Source organism: Xenopus laevis, chromosome 4S (assembly GCF_017654675.1).
Source record: "Xenopus laevis strain J_2021 chromosome 4S, Xenopus_laevis_v10.1, whole genome shotgun sequence".
NCBI lineage: Eukaryota > Metazoa > Chordata > Amphibia > Anura > Pipidae > Xenopus > Xenopus laevis.
Genome location: NC_054378.1, coordinates 24904605 through 24923062, shown reverse-complemented (window position 1 = coordinate 24923062; position 18458 = coordinate 24904605).

Below are 18458 nucleotides of genomic sequence, written 5' to 3'. Positions count from 1 at the left end.
TTCACTCAGTGATATTAGATATATGAGGTATTATAGACTTGCTAATTTTGCTAATATAGTCTCACAGAAACTTGCCTCTGATATAAGTCAAACTACAAATCAAAAAACTTCATGTGCCTTTTTAACCCTGTATTACAGATTACTATCTTAATTGGCCTGGTTCAAATATCAACACTGAATATAAATTGCTCTTTATATCAAGTCCTTTATTATATTTCTGAGATCCATTCCCAGCCCTGTTTCTGAGGAAGGAGGCTCCCTCAAAAAGAACCAGAAATTCGTCTCTTAAAGGTACCAGGAGAAGCATTTTGTCACCCCTGGAAACCTATCTGGCACTGCCGTCTATGGTGAGTTTTTTTATTTGCCCGATTAGTGGAGTGCCCCTGTCCATTCCATCATATCTCAATGTACTCAATTCTCTATAGGATGTATTGCTAAATTCACTTATACTTAAACTCATACACACATATATATATATATATATATATATATATATATATATATATATATATATATATATATATATATATATATATATATATATATATATATATATGGGGTTGCTCAATTACTTTACATTTCTATTTGTGACCATTTTTCTATATTGAACTTCAAAGACTAAATTTCTTTTACTTTCTTATGTCTTTCTAAACAGCTCTGTGAGGGGGGTGCCGACTCTGTAGTTGCATTAAATTGAAACATAAGTTAGTACACTTCTTATCTTTGGCCCTACTGAGCTCAATCCCTTAGTTTCATTAAGGGCAGCTATTATAATAGTTGCTAATGTTCTATAGATACTGTTGAGAAATGTGTCAACTGATGAAGCAAATTATCACAATTCAGAATCTGCACCTGGATTACTGAGCAGCCAGATGGAAACACCATAAATTAAATTTTGGAAAATCATAAAAAATAAAACCTAAAAAAGAGAGAGAAATTAAAAAAAACTATATCTGGTGAACAATTTGAAAACAACTGAACTGAAAAAAGTGTTTCGAAGGTGAACAACCCCTTTAAAGGAAAAGGAAAGTTTAAAGACAAGCATTGCCCAATCTTGTTTAATGCTATTCACTGGACTCTTCTACTATTCTTTCTCCTCCTCCCTATGTTTTTGGCATTAATCAAGGAGATTGGGAAGCTTTTCATCTGAGAGATATGGTGCAGGTCAAAGTAGACACCCAAGGGTCAATGCTAATTCCATCAAGCCCACCTATAATGATGGGAAGTTTGGCAAAAGGATAGATAGCAGCTGCATGCACTCTAATCAAATGAGAAAATTACTCCTAGTGGTATTAAACGGGTTTGTTAAAATCAAGTGTCATCTTGGGAGACAGGTGTGGACAATATTTTGGGGCTGGGCAAGGTCTGGGACTCTTGTTGCCCTTAAAATTGATTTATTTGTAGTTAGTAATACAAAATTTGTTTGATTGTGTTTTTGTCAACCATATAATTGTATGATTTCCAAAAAATATAAAACAGTATACAGTAATTTATCTATTTTAGATTGAACAAAATGCTGCATTGTGTTATAGTGAAGCATGGTATAATTCATAGTAATATTTTTCCTACAGTGCACCTGTTAGTAATTACAACCCTGTGTTTGATTAAAGAGATGGTTTCCCAAAAATATAGTAAGTTAGGTTTAGTTAACTTGAATAATGCTTAAATTAAGTTGGCATGGCCATCCTTTGAAGTAAGCAACTTTAATCTTTTGATTTTTATAAATACTGTCACCAGTGCAGGCTGTAAAGTTAAAGAAAATACAAATTACAGTCCAAAAATTATGCAGATTCCCATTTCACATGTAACGCACAAACATGTATGGAAAGGTTTTTAAGCCTATGGCACAAAGGAGCATTTTAAATACAATGACAAAGCTTTCTAAATCAAGAGTAACAAATAAAAAAACAAATACAAAAAGTGTTGTAGAAGTGATACCTATATTGGCAATACAAGCACCAAGGCCCCTTCTTCAGGCAAAATACAAATGAAAGCTAGAAAGGCACAGCATATATACAGTTAGATCAGTGAAAGGTATTAATGGGTTATAAATTAGGAAGTTGCAGATAGATAGAGATCAATTGTAGAGATAATAAAATGTATTAGGCTGGGTTGTAAATAGTCCAGGAGTCTAGATTCAATCAGGTCACAGTGTGACATGAAACCTGACCCTAAATTAAGGCCCTGTCTTAATGTGTTGAATAACTCCATACATTTAAACTCATCATACATTATCAGTGGTATACATCTACAGATCAAATGAATGTTACATGTGAACATTTAAGGGTTACTTACTTAAACTTGACTTTTAATCACTTTACTAAAAAAAAAATTCAACCAAACTCCCAAACCCCAATGCCCTTTATTTACCAATTATACTTCTCCAAAAAATCGGAGTAACAAATTAATGAGACAAAATAGTGCATCAGTTTGAATTGTGCAGCTTTTTTTAATTGACGCTCCAAAAACTTGACTTTTTGGAGTTGTTGACCTATCAGATTATCAAATGAAAACCAACGCAAATAGCCAGAAATTATTGAGAATCCTGAAAGAAAAAAAACATGTTCCAATTGTTAAAGGGACCATCTGCCATTGACCCCTACATGATTTAGACAGGTTTTATTCTGATTTTTAGCAGCTTTAGAGCATAATAAATCTTGAAAAGTTTTTTTTTCCTTAAAAAATACACATGTATTTGATTTTTTTTTATGTTGAAGTGATATGGGGAATCTGATGGTGTAGATACATGTTATAGTTATACAGGAGCAGTGACCAGCTCCATGTTGTAGCTCCCACCCTTCCCAGCTATAGTTGATCCCACTGGTGTCTAATAAAAGGGCAGCTAAGTTTGGTAGTTTTACTTTGAAAGCAGCTAGTACGGTAAGTTGCAGGTAAAACTTAGTCCCTTTGTAAAATGTATAATGAAACAATAGAATTCTTAATGAATCCAATGAAAATTGAGCAAAGGACTGGCCAGATATGGGATGACTTTGACGTAGTTGGCCAGCTTAAATATATTGCAATATATGGACAAACAATCCCTGTTTTGTTTAAAGGGTAAGGCATTTTTCAGTAGCACTATGCACAAAATATATAGTCCACCCAAGAGCCAGAACTCACGATAATGAAAATAATGTGCCTGGGTGCAGCATCTACGGGGCCTTTCTCAAAGTACCTAGTTAGAGTTAAACCTGCCTAAAATACATAGATTGGCTGGATGACAGCTGATGTGTCTTTGACTAGTCAATAGCATCATTATTAAGTGACTCCCCTACAGGTTAAAGGTAAAATACAAACAATGCATCCATAGCATACTACTTATACATATTCAGAATTTTTGTAAAATACAAATACAAACAATGCATCCATAGCATACTACTTATACATATTCAGAATTTTTGTAAAATCCTAGTTAAGACATTCAATCTGAGCTAGAAATAAAAACAAGATACAATGTAATGTTACTCAGTTATCAATAACAATAAACAATGTTGTTTATATTACTAGAGTAGAGGATCATTCTCTGAGTCATGTTTAGAATAAACCCATAGATAGATAGATAGATAGATAGATAGATAGATAGATAGATAGATAGATAGATAGATAGATAAATAGATAGATAGACATACATATAACTACTTGTTGTATGAGTGGAACATAGTTTTTGGCTTATCAAAGTTCTTTCAAATGCTTTACTCTTAATCCTTAACATTGTGGGGTGGGGCAAGGTTGATCTTGGTAGCTTTGACACCCAATTTTCTTTTAAAAAAAAAAAGGATAAACCAAAACCATGGAATCCACCCTATTGTGTCATTAATTTGTGTAGTATATCTAACAGCCCTGTGATGAGGCACTTTATTGATGATACAGGTATGGGATCCATTATTTGGACACACATTATCCAGAAATTTCTGAATTATGGGAAATGGCCTAACTCCATTATAATCAAATAATTAACATTTTTCAGGATGATTTCATTTGTCTCTGTAATAGTAAAACAGTACATTGTACTTGATCCCAACTAAGATATATGTAATTCTTATTTAAGGGAGAAGAATCCTATTGGGTTTAATTAATGTTTGAATTACATAAATAGCTCTTATCTGGAAAACCCCAGGACCCTTTCTTTCTGGTAGATCAGGTTAATAAGCATTCTATCTGGAACCCACTGATCTATACATGACATATAACAATGTCTCAGATGCAAGTGCAAGGGCACTAATGTATTTAAAATTGTACACTTTAGTGCTAATTTACACTGTTTGTGATATGGTTAGGATTTATGATTAGGAATAGGTGAATGACCTGTACCTGTGGTACAAAGTGTAGAGCAGGGTGCACTGTGGAGACTGCAGGGTGGTAATCATGATAGTAAATTAACAAATGTTATATTCAAAACTGAGACAGAGATAGATAAACAGACAAACAGATATTGTAGAAATTATAATATACACTGATTCTGTGCATTGTTCCCTCACTTCCTTTACATCCTGGCAACCTTAGCAGACATTCCATTTACAGAACCTACAAAATTAGATCAGCTTGCTTTGGGCAAGTCAGTAAATCTCCCTGTGCCTCAGGCACCATACCTATATTATAAACCTTACATGTCATGCAGCCACCATGTCTGAATAATTCTGCATACATCAATGTGTATAATGAAATAACTGTAAAAATAACAATTATTTTTTTTTCTTATGTTTATAACTCTCTGACCTCTATTGCAATTGCATCCTTCTGTAGCTAAACACAATAACGATAAGGCTATCTGGTTAGAGAATGAGAAATGTCCAAAAAATTTAAAATGACACAGTGAAGAAAGCAGATTGTAGGGGTTGTCAGAAACTTTAATGAATGATAGCAGGTCCCAACTGGAGATTGCAAGTTGTACGGATCAGGTTGTGTGCTTCCCAGCTGAAAGGATTTTTTCTGGATGAAAAGGACAAAGGGTTAATTGCAAAAAGCATAGCTTTTTAAAAAAGATTTTCCCAACACTGGTACCCTTGATGCAATGGCATAACTACATGGGAGTGCATTGCACCAAGGCCCGCTCCCCCACGGGGCCCGCCAGAGACCACACAGCAACAAATGTGGTAAGCAAACTGTGCGCTTGAAAGGGTGGGGGGTCCCAGGTGCACATCCTGCACCCGGGACCGGAAGAGGTTAGTTAAGTTACTTCCTTGATACTACTAAAGAAAAGTAATTCCATCGAGTTTTTTTAAAAATTCAATTTTGATTTTCAAAATTTATCCTACATTGGATCTTTAAGAACTAAAATTCGACTATTCACCACCTAAAAACTGCCCAATTGCTGTTTTAGTCAATGGAAGATGTCCTGGGATCAATTTGGAGTTGTTTCCTGACATTCAAGTTTTTTTTCCAGAGAATAATCTGTAATCGAGTTTTTAAAACACAAATTGAATTAGATTGGATTTGAGTTTTCGGGTCGATCCTATTCACCCGAGTTTTGGAAATTTGACATGAATGCTAAATTCGACCTTTGATAAATGTGCCTCTTGCTATTCCTAAATTTGGCAAAGCTTTTGAAACTAATCATGGAAGACATTGGTCAGGAAGCTACACTTAGGGGCCGATTCATGAAGCTCGAGTGAAGGATTCGAAGTAAAAAAACTTCGAATTTCGAAGTGTTTTTTGGGCTACTTCGACCATCGAATGGGCTACTTCGACCTTCGACTACGACTACGACTTCGAATCGAAGGATTCGAACTAAAAATCGTTCGACTATTCGACCATTCGATAGTCGAAGTACTGCCTCTTTAAAAAAAACTTCGACCCCCTACTTCGGCAGCTAAAAGCTACCGAACTCAATGTTAGCCTATGGGGAAGGTCCCCATAGGCTTGCCTAAGTTTTTTTGATCGAAGGATATTCCTTCGATCGTTGGATTAAAATCCTTCGAATCGTTCGATTCGAAGGATTTAATCGTTCGATCGAAGGAATAATCCTTCGATCGTTCGATCGTAGCATTTGCGCTAAATCCTTCAACTTCGATATTCGAAGTCGAAGGATTTTAGTTCCTAGTCGAATATCGAGGGTTAATTAACCCTCAATATTCGACCCTTGATGAATCGGCCCCTTATAGTTTTGCACATTAGTAACCAGATGAACACATTGCCAGAATAGTATAACATGACAACAATGAAGTCATTACAGTGGTAATAAGACAAGAACGAGAAATAATACAGCCCTTGCAACCAGTTTGGTTTTAATTCTAGTAATATTGGAATGACTATATGAGTGGCAAAAATATGTTACATATGCCATTACATAATGACTAATCCAAAACTGCTAATAGATGCATACAAAAGACCTAAGCATGAAATACACATCATGGAGGAACACAGTGGCTAGATGACCACACAGTTAATCAACAGATTCGGTTAAAAGGCCGCTGATCAATAATATATTCCTCACTTTATTAACAGTGTGATTTAGTTAGTTGACTCACAGCAACATAGTTGATGGGTAGTAGTTATGTAGTCTTTCCCAAGCTGGCTGTAGTCATTACCATACATGACTTGAATATGAAATCCACTGCTCTGGACAGCCATGCATTGCAATCTGCCACTACCATAACCTTCTACTTACTGGCCTTCCTATTTCCCATCGCTCCCCACTCCAAACTGTATTTAATACTGCACCAGAAATCTCCTCCTCTCGGTCAATAGAGTACTGGCCCCTCCACTGCTAAAGTCTTTATCATGGCTTCCCATAAAGTAAAGAATTACTTTAAAAAAGTCCTTCTTGTAACCTCCAAGTTCCTTCATCCCTCTGCACCCCACTACATCTCTTCTCTTGTGTCTCCATATACTGGCTGTCAACACCACCCCTCTCAGAGCCACCCTAGGCCCGGGCCCTCGCCACAAATCCGGGCCTGTCTGAACTGGGAAGTGGCACTTATATTGCAGTGTCACCCACTGTAACCTGCGACATCAAACATCCTCTTATTTTTGTCTACAAGTTACCCGTCTTTATGTACAATGTACATAATTGCAATGTGCAATGTGCCCTGTTTGTTCTGTTAATTTATTATGCTGTACAGTGCTATGTACAAAAATAGCTCTATATGAATAAAAGTATTCATACTTGTGACCCGAAACATGTTGCATAAAATTGCAGTTTAATTTTGCCTTGTGCGTGCTCCTCTCTAATTTGCTTGCATGTACATAGATACACACAGAGTGGGTATTTACCAGTATTTTTAGAGAGAATATTTGCAAAATTTTAATACACAATGCTATTTAATGCTGTTTACTAGCAATATGACTAAATTAGCATGTTAATATCATCTTTAGAGTTCATTCATTGAAAACTGAACTTTTGGTTTTGAAATTTCAGCGTTCAAGAATCAAGAATCCATCCTTAACAAAGTATTCCCAGCACACTCTAAACCTTATATGCCAAAGTGTACAACCTTAATTCAATATAATGTTAAATAAGGTAAATGCTACCTACTGATGTTTGCTATACATGATGATAAGTGTAGCAAACAATGCTTTTGATATTACATAACCCACAAAAAGTCTTGGCATCTACAAATCAATAAATATATAAATTTATCATTTCTTTCCACCATTGTCGCCCCACACTTCTGAAGGTAGAATACCTAGCTAAACATGAATACATTTTGTATATACAAGAACTATCACACTGTAGATAGTTCTAGTGAGGAGGATGGCGTTTACATTTTTAATTAGTCAGCATTTGTATGCAAGCTCTGTTTGATATATAATCACTCTAACGAGCTGTAAAATTGTTGTCACTTTAGATAGATGCAACTGATGCCCTTTATACTTGAATTGTGTGGTATGCACAAATATAATATCAGTTACAGTAGACATAATGTTAGACTATTGAAAGTCTTTTAGACTGGCAGCCCATGCTCTATCAATAGTACAGCCCACTTATCCCTTTAAAATTCAACACCATTAAATCCCATATGCTACATGGTTTATTTCTAAAGTTATATATATGCTGCACAGTGCCCTGGGTTCTAATTAACCATACATGAGTCCAACTGATTATTATTATTATTATAATCATCAGTATTATTAATATTTTGTTAAATACACAAACTTTTTTGTTTTGGTTTTAAAAAGAAGTGCAATGTGAATATGCCTGCTACAGTGCAGCCTTTGTATTGCTACACAGACTGTTGTATTTAGATGATTAGATGATTAGAGATCATTACAGTTGATTTTGATAGTTGTGCCTGTTTTCACCTCAACTGTTCATTATAAACAAAAGCATCATTTTCAGAACATTTCCACACTTATTCTAGTCTTTTAGATGTATGAGCCCTGTAGTTCTTCAAATGCTCTTTCATTTGTTCTCTTGCTAGTCCTTAACCATAAAGAACCATGTTTTGAAACATCAGGATTGTAAATGGTAACATAAGCCTCCACCCTGGTGCCTTTTGATAACAGTCATCTGTTCTCTATGATTTGGTGTTCTATGGTTTTAATTTACTTAAGCCTAAGCTCCCTTTTTCTAAGTCTTTCTGTTAGGCCTGAGGCCTACGAGAACATTTTCACTGCAAATCTCTTGAGGACTTTTTCTATTGACTTTGATATATCACAGACACATATTTTAATGCAACTTTATTTTTCATGCTGACTAAAGTTTGCAATGGAATTTTATCCTATTACTTTTAAAATGAAGACAGCTGTGAATAGCTGTTAAAAAGATACAAATGAGGACCATGGGCAAAACTCTCATGTTTTACAAAATGCATCATAAGCAAATAGTGTTAAAAAGAAATAAAACAACTTAAAACACATTAATAAACTGGAAATGACACTCTGGACTTCTTGAAACTGGGTATATTTTGTTGGTTTCCTTTTTTTTTCAAATAAAGAGTTTTTTCTTTCCTCTCCTTCTCTTGGTGTATGCTTACCAGTATGGTCATGCATACATACCCAGATGTTTTTACTTTGCTCTGTTATGTCCTAATAACTGAATGTAAATGAGGCTCAATTAACATCAGAATTGAAAACAAATGACAACTGTAGTTCCATTTTGTGATAATTACAAGTTCAGTTGAATATATCACACATATAAACAGATTCAAACAATCTCATTTTGTAATGATTTAAACAATAAAACTGGCAGAGCAGATTTTTAACAATGCTCAGTTATAATTTTTACTCAACATATTAGGCAAACAGAAAAATGTTGGTGACTTGAAATAAGGCATAGAATAAAGAAAAAAAAGTAAAGTATAAAGTGACAGTTCAAAATGTAACATATATATATATATATATATATATATATATATATATATATATATATATATATATATATATATATATATATATATATATATATATTTATATATATATATATAATCCAAAAGGCTACCAGCACTCTCGACAAAATCAATTTGCATGCCTGGGTGCAGAAACATCAATATTTACATCATACTTCACGAAGGATCCGCACTCTCAGGACTTATAAAATAAAATAATGATTTATTAACTTCAATCTGACGCTTCAATCTGACGTTTCGGCCCTTTCCTTTAGGCCTTAGATAGGGCCAAAATGTCAGATTGAAGTTCTGTCAAGAAATCATTATTATGAGAGTGTGGATCCTTTGTGAAGTATGATATATATATATATAGGTTATACAGAATACTCGGGACCTGGGGTATTCCGGACAATGGATCTCTCCTTAATATGGATCGTCATTCCTGCTAGAAAATCATGTAAACTTTAAATAAAACCAAAAGGCTGATTTTCATTTCAAAAGGGGTTAATTATTTCTCAGTTGGGATCAAGTACAAGGTACTGTTTTATTATTACAGACAAAAAGGAAATCATTTTAAAAAATGTGGAATATTTAAAAATGGAGTCTATGGGTGATGACTACTACTTGTGTAATTCGGAACTTTCTGGATAACAGGTTTCCAAATAACTGATCCCATACCTGTATATACATAAAATGTAAAGTATATATTCTGTAACACTGGTAGATTTAATTCATAATTCCAATAACTGAAAGCAGACCAAGTTTTGGGACATATCGTAAGGGTCGCTTACCCTGGTGGTCTAATGGCCGGTGGGGACTCTTGCCGCATGGTCCCTTGCTCCTTCTGTGCCGGCTCTCCTATGGCGTGCATGGCACATACTTCCAGATTTTACACGCTGGTGTAATGACATCAACGCATATTGGCGTGAAATTCAAATGTATTTAAAGAAGCTTTTGGATGAAATGTGTTGCCCATTAGGTCTCACTTGTTTAGTTCCTGGGTGCTTATTCCTTGTGAATCCTGCTTGTTATACTGGTATTGACCCTTAACTCTCCAATCCTGATCCTAGCCTGTCTGACCTTGCTTGAACACTGCCTGTACCGACCTGGCCTGTCTGACCACGCTATTCCGTTTGGTTCCTCCTGAGTTGTGGCCTTCCGTCCAAAATTCTTGTTAAACAATCATGCCCCTTTGTTCGTCTGGAACTCTTGCTAGGCTTCTCTCTTATTAAGACTTGGTGGCATCTGATTAGCGAAAGGCTCCTCCCAAAGTGAAAGGCAGCTGCTACAGGCGGAAGCGGAGCCGAGACGAGGATTCTGCATAGTCACACACACATTTTCTCTAATGCACATGATGCTTCAGTCTATATAACTCATACAGAATTGTGATAATCTAGTTTGATGCCAAGATGATACCGTGTTGCAGCTTTACTGAGCCCTGTTACCTCAGGAGGAGTGCTTGACAATGATATCTGAATTTAGTTCTGAACTTTGCGTGCAAGATATTTCTAAGTTCATCTGCAATTTGTGTGTGTATCCCTTCGGAGCTCTGGTTTGCTGCATTAAAGTGAGAGTAGTGTGTGTTCTGAATGGTGAACTATCTCTGTACAATATTTCATAATTCGTCAGTGATGTATATCTATAAAATTAATCATAATAACTTGTATAAGAAATTAGAGAGACAAATGGGTTTTGCATCATGTCCCTGGAGAAATATCTTTGTCATCATTTATAGTAATAAAGCGAAAATACATTATATTGATAGTGACACATTTGAGTCTCAGGTCCATGTATGTTACCTATTTAAAGGTTCTGGTTGCATTTTCATCCTTGGCTAATGAAGTTATTAATGGGGTTTTCTTTTATTAAACATGTAAAAGTATTGCCGGTAGCATTATTTCTGTGAGACTTTTACGTGCAATCACTGCTATCTGTGGTATTTTTCCGTATGATCACACAATTTTATTGTTAAACATAATGAATAGTGATAGAAACCATAGCTACACTGGCTGAGGCTTTTAGCTTGAATTAAACATAAAAAGGTCATTTAGAGTTTTAAGTGTTTTACAAGTAAAATTATGGCCTGCCGCTTTGTGAAGAACAAATTTCTAACTGTGCAGTTGCACCAATTTACTAATGTTTATGGCACACTTTATCCTGAGTTGAGAAAGTTTTATGTCTTACAGAAGTAAAGACGTAAGAAGTATTTTTACAGGGTTGTTAAAAGTCCCCACTGAGCTCACTGCAATCTATAGATTATTTCCATATAGATTTATAACATGATGAAAAACATTTCCTTTCAGAAAAAAATATTTATTCATACAGCTTTAGATATTTTTCTGTGTTACTGGGGTAACACGAAACAGAAACTGAGAAGTTTTGTAAAATAGTTTCTTGTCCATGAGAGGTTAAAACTAGTATAGAGAAAGCAGACACATCAACTGTCACTGATGTTTGTTGGGATATTCTGGTTTACGTGATACGAAATGACACAAAAATAATATAATTAATGGCATGGACAGAGAGGTATTTTATACTCGGGTTAGCTCTGACATTTTGCAAACAAATAACAGTCGCAATGGGTATATTTAAAATTACAAATGGGGGGTGAATATATGAACCACTAACAGGCTTATATATATCCAGGATTATCCAATTGGTATCTTTCACCTTGTTAATAAATTAAGTATGCCTCCATTGCCTGTAAGGGAACCTGTCACACTAAGAAACAATTCCAAATACTATTTTATAATGTAGTGATGGGCGAATTTATTCACCAGGCGCGAATTCACGGCGAATTTGCGTGATTCACCGGCAGCGAATAAATTCGCGAAACGCCCGCGAAAATTCGCCGGCGTCAAAAAAATTTTTTTTCCGAAAAAACGCTCTGAATAGCTGCAAGATCTATTATTGAAAGGAGGTAATTGTCTCCTGGTATTTATTTTTTTTAAAGGTTTTTTTACATCGAGTTTAACAATTTAAATAAGTGGACAGTTAAAGCAAAACAAAGATATGGCAGACTTGACGAGGGGGCCAATTCATTAACTTCGAGTGAAGGAATAGAAGAAAAAATACTCCGGATTGCAAAGTTTTTTTTTGGCTATTTCGACCATCGAATGGGCTACTTCGGCCTTCGACGGAATCGAAGGATTCAAACTAAAAATTGTTTGACTATTCGACCATTCGATAGTCTAAGTACTGTCTCTTTAAGAAAAAACTTCGACCCCCTAGTTCGCCACCTAAAAGCTACCGAACCCAATGTTAGCCTATAGGGAAGGTCCCCATAGGCTTGGCTAAGTTTTTTTGGTCGAAGGATATTCCTTCGATCGTTGGATTAAAATCCTTTGAATCGTTCGATTCGAAGGATTTAATCGTTCGATCAAACGATTATTCCTTGGATCGTATGATCGAACTATTTGCGCAAAATACTTCGATATTCGAAGTCGAAGGATTTTCATTCCCTCGATATTCGACCCTTGATGAATTTGCCCCTAAGTGTTATTCAGAAAAGAGTAGCAGGTAGTTAATGTAGTTACAGGAAATAAACTGGTGCTCCTCTAGTTAAGTACTGTAAGTTACTTCCAGTAGAGTTCTTATCAGTTTTTTCCAGTAATGTAATGTCCAGAAAAAAATTGTTTAGTGGGAGCACTTACCGGACACCAGATTCAAACGTGCTGCACAGCCAGCCGCCATCCCATGCGGTCAAAGGGATCCCAAGGATAAGAAGAAAAAACAGCGGAGCACCGTGAGAGTCCAGTAAAAGTATTAAAAATAGAAAATTTTTATTCAGTAAGCATGTAAAAACAGGTTACAGCAGCAGTTCACCCTGGCTGCCCGCTTTATGCGTTTCGTGGCGTCCTGCCACTTCATCAGAAGCTTCTGATGAAGTGGCAGGACGCCACGAAACGCGTAAAGCGGGCAGCCAGGGTGAACTGCTGCTGTAACCTGTTTTTACATGCTTACTGAATAAAAAATTTCTATTTTTAATACTTTTACTGGACTCTCACGGTGCTCCGCTGTTTTTTCTTCTTTTCCAGTAATGTAGACACAGAGGAGGTGAGTTTATTCAGAACATTGCTATTGTTTTCATAGAATAGAGGTATTATAAGTTTCCTAATGCTATTCAGAGGTACCAAGGAATCTACTAGGCCTAGCAGACAGATTTGAGGTCAAGTATTTGCGGAGATTTGTGTCTTCTTCCATAAATCTGAACATAGAACATAGTTTCCAGATAAGATGAATAAAGTTACCTACCTAAATGTGTAGGTAACAGCTGGGAGAGGCAAGTTTCCCAATATAGTACAATTTCAACAGTGTTGGGTATGTTTGGTGTAGAATCTTATAATGTACGAGTCTGTCCCTAGAACTGATAAGTGGCCTTTGCATAGTGTCTGCTATCATCATCATACAACATTACATAGTTACATAGTTAAATTGGGTTGAAAACAAGACAAAGTCCATCACGTTCAACCCCTCCAAATGAAAACCCAGCATCCATACACACACCCCTCCCTACTTTCACATAAATTCTATATACCCATACCTATACTAACTATAGAGTTTAGTATCACAATAGCCTTTGATATTATGTCTGTCCAAAAAATCATCCAAGCCATTCTGAAAAAGGTCCCCTGCTATTTGTCTATAATGTCCTCTAATGTACTTGTAAAGTGTAATCATGTCCCCTCGCAAGCACCTTTTTTCCAGGGAAAACAACCCCAACCCTCATAATTTAAGTCTTCCATCCCTCTAACCAGTTTAGTTGCACGTCTCTGCACTCTCTCCAGTTCATTTATATCCCTCTTAAGGACTGGAGTCCAAAACTGCACTGCAAACTCCAGATAAGGCCTCACCAGGGACCTATAAAGAGGCATAATGTTTCCATCCCTTGAATTAATGCCCTTTTTTATGCAAGACAGAACTTTATTTGCTTTAGTAGCCACAGAATGACACTACCCGGAATTAGACAACTTGTTAAGTACAAAAAACCCTAGATCCTTCTCATTTAAGGAAACTCCCAACACACTGCCATTTAGTATATAACTTGCATTTATATTATTTTTGCCAAAGTGCATAACTTTGCACTTATCAACATTGAACCTCATTTTCCAGTTTGCTGCCCAGTTTTCCAGTTTAGACAAATCACTCTGCAAAGTGGCAGCATCCTGCATGGAACCTATAGTTCTGCACAATTTAGTATTATCTGCAAAAATAGAAACAGTACTTTCAATGCTCACCTCCAGGCCATTAATAAACAAGTTGAAAAGCAAGGGACCTAGTAGAGAGCCCTGCGGTACTCCACTATCAACACTGGTCCAATTAGAAAATGTTCCATTTACCACCACTCTTTGTAGTCTATCTTTTAGCCAGCAAAGTCTAAGTAAATCACACCCACTGCCACCCTAGAATAGAGGTCCCTACTTACCTTCTGATAAAAAGAAATTAAGTTAGTCTGGCAAGATCTAAGGATGATAGGGTTTATTTTTAGATTCACCCAGGGGAGCAAACATTTGTATCCTGCTAAAAAAAAAGGTTCCTTTGTGCAGCCAAAGTCTTTTTACCCCTGCCTCAGCCAAAACCATGATGTTAGGTAGAGTTTGTAAGTGGCCCAGTAAGCTATTGAACCAAAGTGGGATTTCTGATGAGATATTACATTATTCAGGCTCTAACAATGCATTGGCCCTCTGCCTTCTGTGTAGCTGCTAATACTCGTATTAAGTGTTTCAGATTAACCTGTTTGTTGATGACTATTTTGTTGTGCTATAGAAGATTGGCAAGTTTTGATTGAAACAACATACTCTGGGGGGGTGAGGGTTAGATGGTATCCTGCAAATTAAAACTCCAAAAAATATTACCTTTATTTGTATGATTCTCTTCCCCCCCCACACACACACATACAAAACAGTTGCAGCGAGCGGCTTTTATACAAGAAAAGTGTAGTTGTCAAGCTGACCTAGGAATGCTGACTACTATGTTTCTGAACTAAACCAATCTGCTGTTTGCCACAATTCAGCTTAATCTGAACCTTGTTCAGCAGGATTCTGAATTGGCCAAATCCAAATTCCAGGTCAAACTGAATCTGAACCCTTAAAGAAACACCAGAAATTAAACTTTTTTTTACATCTATTATAACATTGTCTTTGCATGCTATTTATAATTTTGCCATAAATGTACTTCCAAGATTTTACATCAGATCTTAATTTTTCCTATATGAGGGGCTGCCATATTTGTGCAGCAATAGTCCGTTAGCATTGGAAACTCTAATTGAAAAGTCGAGAAGAGACAGGCAGGTTGGCAAAACCAGCCCTTTCAGCAAAAAATTACTAACATGACCTATTAGTAACATTTTAAGTGTGTAAATTAATATTTAAAAGAGTATTTTTTTAGTTCATTATTAGTTTAAAATTGTTTAACTTTCACACAATGAAAGAAACTGCAATATTCTCCCCTTCCTTCATAACAAAAATATTACGTTTGTGATTCTGCTGCATTCTTTGTGAGATTCAGGAGTCAGCCTTATGCCTTAGGATCCAGTTGGAGATGCTAGCACAGTATTGCCTTCCCAAAATTAGCAAAGCCTGGTATTCAATAATGGAGGGATCTGCACATTGTCAAACATTTTAACGAAATAGCCTCTGGCAAACAGGGCACTTTCAATATTAAACTGCAAAGATTTATCCTGCTGGTACTCACCTGTGTGCTGATGACTATTTTGTTGTACTATATAGAAGCCTGGCAAGTTTGAGTTGCCTATAGTTTTTATTAGAATTTTCAAGATTTATTTGCTTGATAAATCTCAAAAATTTTAGTTCAGAAAACGCTAATCTGAAAAATAATTGAAAATCTTTTTTGGCATGATTTTCTCAAATTGCTAAAAAAGTAATTTGTAACTTTATTAAGTCTATGCAATAAAAAATATAAGCCGTTCTTGTCATTACCTTTAGGCAGTGGTGTTTTAACTGTTAAAAAGTTATAAAATATAATATCTCTCTTTAAATAAAGGATACTGTATATAATGTCAGGAGAGAAACATTATTTTATTTTACTGTGAATAACAAATCATTAAACTTTGTACTCTATGGAGCAGATTTACTAAAGGGCGAAGTGGCTAACGCTAGCAAAAATGAGCCAGCATGATGTCATTTTGCAACTTCGTCTATTTACTAATGGTCCCTGGCGTAAATTAGCTAGCGAAGTAGACATACTCTTGCGCTACTTCACACCCTTACGCCAGGTGAAGTTGCGCTCTAGCGAAGGAACGTAACTAGGCCAATTCACTAACTTGCGGATTTTACTGAATGTTACCTCTTGCGCCAGACTTGACTTTGCCAGCTCAGACCAGGCGCAGAGCAGTAGATTAGAGTTTCTTCAAAAATAGTTGAACATTTTTCTAAGTCCCAAAAATCGCTGGCGTTTTTTACTTTTTTACTGGGTGATAGGCTGAAAAACATTGTAAATTTTTTTTGGGGTACCCTCCTTCCCGCCTTACATTTAGCACCTAAACTATACAGTGGGCACATGTGTAGGGCAATATAATTTTTTAATAAATTTAATAAATTTTATTAAGTTTCCCTGGCCTTGTGTAGTGTAATGTATTTGCTGCAGCATACACATCCATTGCACTTTAACTGCACGCCGTATGCTAATTAGGCATCGCTAGCGTAACTTCGGACTGCTTATCGTATTATCGCTAGTGCAACTTCACAACCATTCGGTAACCTGTGCGCAACTTCAGATCTTCGTGAATTTACACAGCCCTGGCAAAACTACGTCTGGCGAAGTGCGGCGAAGCCGTCGCTAGCTCATTTTTGGCGCATTGTGAATTTGCCCCTATGACATTGTATTGACGCACTAAGTCTCAGAATTAATTATTTTAATGTGACATTGCTTTAAAAATAATGTGGGGATAAATACATGATGTGTGTATGTGTGCACACATACCACCAAACTGTCTGTATGCAGTGGTGGCCTATAACAGAAAATGCAATGTGGGTGCTGTAGTTTTATTCTTTACTTGTTTGTTTTTAATCACTATTTTCTTAAAAGTTATATGAGGATGAACAGAATAACAACATCAAGAGCAAGTAAAAACATGGTCTGATATCAATCACAAATATATGCCCGCAAAAGAATGTTTTTTTTTTACAATACTTTTTTTTACAATAATTTGACATTCTGTTTTTTTCTGATCAAATAGAAGGGCTGGCTATTTTCATCAAACAAACCATAAATGTTTTCCATGTAAGAACACACTTGACATGACAATAAATTAGGTGGATATTAATCAAAGCTGCTGTGTTGCAATGCTGGCAAAAGATTTTTGTGTTTTTACATAAATGATGGTACTATGCAAGCACACTTAACAAAATAGCAAAGCTTTGATTCAGATAACAGAGATTTATATTGCAACAAGCTTTTATTTGTCTGGACACATTGGGAAATTAGTTCCACATTTCTAGATATACTAGGACATGGATACCCTGCTCTTGTGTTCTTGTTTAGAGTGGTAGGAATTGCATTTGATACTGATTGCTAACAGTAGTCATTTGAGAAATGATGAGAGATAAGTAGAAAGTTAATGGCTGGATTGTATGTGCTTCGGTTATCTATGCTTTAGTTGTAATGTAACTGTTTACAGAAGGGATGCAGTTATGTCCATATTTTTCATATCATTATGCACACAATATTGTACATTAAAATAAAATCTCTTATTTTTTGCTATTTAGATTTTCTGAGCCTGTTCCATGTTTCTACATTTAGGGGGCTCATGTTGAAATTTTGAAAATTATTGAGTGTCAAGCTCTATTGAGCAAGGATCTTTTTACCTCTTCTATCTCCACCCTTCTGAAGTGGCAGAGGTAGGGGTGGGTGAAGCAGTTAGAAATTCGCAAAGAAGGAAAAACAGCACTGTCATGCAATATTTAAGCATTTACAGGAAACCATGGCAAAACAAGCATATGCAAATAAATATGTGCTGCACTATATTTATAAATGACCCCCAATATGCTTTAGCAATATCATTTTTTATAATTCTTTAGTTCTGGTTACCTTGTATATATTATGTTTATCATTCTGGAATATCAAATATACATAGAAGCTTTTGATACCTTTTCAAAACTAGTATTGGTGATACATATTTGTATCGCATTTCAGGTTACCCCTAAAATATGAAATAGTGATTGTAGTTACAGA